Here is a 3,160-nt window from a genome sequence, read left to right on the forward strand (position 1 = left end):
TCCAGGTTTTGGGGTTTTTTTTAATTAATTTTTTTATATCTTTAATTTTCTGCTGGAGAAAGGCCCCAGTTCTGGTTGGACTTAAACTGGCTTTGTCCGGGGGCTTAGAAAAATCCAAGGAAATGCAGTTGATCCACGGGCATAGGGGTTTTGGCTCCTCCGCTGAGGAGGGACAGGTAAGAAGGGGAGTGTGAATGTAAGAGCTGAAAACTGTCCAGCTGCAGAGAGTTGGGAAACTGGGGAAAAGTGGGAATATGGGAAAGGGTGTTTCCTCCTTAGACAAAGCATCTTTTCTTTGAAACCTTCCCATGGAGGAAAGCATCCCCTTCATTCCCTAGCAAAGCGTCGTGAGCAGGAATCTGCTTTGCACAAAATCTTTCGCTTTTTTCTGAGCAGAGCTGGTGGAGATCGGGAGTGTTTTAGCTCACGAGCAAAACCTACCTCTTGTTTTCTGCCTTTCTTCAGCTGCCTGCCCACCACGACACCCTCTGGTCCCTGTGACTTCACCAGAGCAGGGTTTATTCCCGGGGCACGTGCATCTCAGCCCTCCTGGGGTTACTAGTGAGCTGGTTTCTTATCCCTTGGTTCTCCCAAAAGACCCAGGCTGACTCCTAGGAGCTGCCCAGGGCTCTGTTAATCTGGAGCCGTCGGCAAAATGAGCGTCCCCCCGACTTTGGGGGCTCCTGGAGTCAACGGGTCCCTTGTTCTGCATTCAGGGGTGAGTGTGCAGCATCGGTGCAGCACTTCCTACATCCCCTTGGCTTTCAGGGAAGGAAAAGGGGATAAAGAGAGTGACTCCGTTTCGGAGCCCGACGCTGCTCTCACCGCTGCTCTCGCTTCTCCAGCCCTGACCTGCTCCGTGCACGCTGCCGGCGCCTCTGCCCAGCTGCTGTGGCCAACTCGGCATCGGAGGATGCTCCAGGATGGTCCGTCCCAGGACACGAAGGGGGTGAGTCTCCTTAAACCTGCCGCCTGGGAACCCCGGCAGGCATGGGGACACTCGCCGCCCCGCACCCCGCACAAGGAGCTGGGTGCCCTCACCCCCAGGCCTCCCAGTTTGCTCTCTGCCGACTGGGGAGGCATCGAGCTCGCTGCCTGGCCCCGGTGGCGTTGGGCCCTGCCTGGTGGTCCCCGGGACGGGCTTTTCTACAGGATCCAGCCGGCGGCAGCTCCGCGGATCAAGTGCCTATGGAGGGAATCACACGCCATCGCCTCCGGCGTGGCTGCAATGCCTGTGGAGCCCGTCCGAAACCTGTTGCCTTTCGCTCCCTCCCTTGGCGTGTAGCAGCCTTGCCGTGTTTCAGCAGGTTTCTGTTTTGTGTCTGTGTGTCTGGGGGGCAGACGGGAGGGAAACCGGTGCCAGGAACCACGAGCATCCCTCAGCTCTCCGCTCTCGGTGTCACCTCTCCGGGGTCCCAGCGTGGCGATGCTCGGCGGCGCTGCGGGTTTGCCAGCCGGGTGCCTTGGTGCGGCCGTGTTCTCTGTTGCAGACGTGTTGTTGTCCCAGTAAATCACAGCCTGCTTGACTGCCTGGCGCGAGTCCTTTGTTTCGGGGTGGGTTTCCCAGGGCTGTGCCTGCCCTCTTCCCCGGGGGCACCCCAGCTGGCTGGAGCATTGCTTGGGCTGTCCAAAAAAGTCCCATCCTACTTTTGTGCATGAGTTAAGATCTGGATTTCAGAGGGGAAGGAGCTTCCATCAGGTTCTGGGGAGTTGTGTTTTTGCAAACCCCAAATTGCACAGCGCTTTGTAAGCTGACGGATACGGGGTTTTAAAAACCAGGGGCAGTTGGTTTTAATTCTTCTATGAGGCAGAGAAGAGGAGCAGAGAAATCCTGCTACCATCTCTATCTCTAGTATCAGGGCTTTCAGCATTTACCCTGTCACCCGGGCCATTGGAAGGATGCCCAAGTCATCCCACACCTTCCTTAATTAGTGTTGTTATTACAGGTATTAATAAAGCAACCATCGTGTTTTCCAACCCAAAGCAGGAGGCAGGACCTATGTTGTCCCTTATTTTCCTCTTGGCAAGCAAGGACCTGCTCCCATGCCCTCCTGCCTATGGTGACCTATGTATATATAGATATATTTTAAAAAAATAGATAGTTGTGGCCCCATTTGTCCCCTCTGGACCAGAGCAGAGGGGCTGGCTGTTTCCATCTCGTCCCCCCGCCTCTGCCAGCCCCCTGTCTCTGTGCCCACCGGGGAAGGTGATTGCTTCCTAATCCTATTTCCCTTCCCAAATTCTCCGCTCTGCTCCAGCGCTGCCCGTCTTTGCTGCACCCTTGGCAAAGCCGCGTGGATGGAAAACGCTGCTTTCCCCATCATCTCGCCCCAGACCGAGCCACTGGGACCCACCACGTGCTAAAAAAGTGCCCGGCTGTGTCTGCCCGCTGTGCCGCAGCAACTCTGGTTTATTAGCCGGCCTTCGGTTGTCTAATTGGGCCGCTAATGAGAGCGGGGCTGGCTGCTAGGAGAGGCTGGGAACTGCCATCTTCTCTGGGGACGGAGTGGGTCTCCCCAGGAGTGGGGATGGGTCTCTGCAGCCGCAGCATCTCTGGAGGGTCCCCCTCAGCATCCCCCTTTGCATCCAAGGGGATTTTCACCCGGCTAAGTCACCGTCTTAAGCAAGGGTGCTCCGATGCTGTTGCCAGGGTGACCGCAAGTGCCTTATTAAGAGAAATTAGTTTGGATACAGTTGTCAGCCGTAGCTTAATAAATAAGCCCCTTTACGCTGTGTAAATAAATATTTGCACGCAGCATCCGCGCGGGGAGGGAGAGGTTTCCCAGCCCTGGGCGGCATCCCGCCGCGACTGCTGCCGAGGGGCGTTTTGGGGAGAGAACCGGCCAAGTTGAGGCAACCCTCAAAAAACTCACCTCAAAACTGCACCCCCAGGGCTGGCGGTGCGGGTCCCAGGGGGGTTATGGCGGATGGTGGGACCCTGCAGAGACCCCTCCGCGTCCCCCCTGCCCCGACACGTGCCCCGGCGGGGAGATTTTGCTGCCAAATATCCCTGCCTGCCAGGGCCACGGCTCCCCCTCCGCAGGGGCTCGTTAGCCGGCAACCGAAGGAGCCTTTCCTTGCTTTGAAGGGTTACGAAACCTGTGGGAGAGGGGGAGGACAGGAGAGCTTAAAAAAGAGCCATCATGTCCGCCCCCCCCCC

The sequence above is a fragment of the Aptenodytes forsteri genome, unplaced genomic scaffold (genome assembly GCF_000699145.1).
Source record: "Aptenodytes forsteri isolate BGI_AS27 unplaced genomic scaffold, ASM69914v1 Scaffold61, whole genome shotgun sequence".
Classification (NCBI taxonomy): Eukaryota; Metazoa; Chordata; class Aves; order Sphenisciformes; family Spheniscidae; genus Aptenodytes; species Aptenodytes forsteri.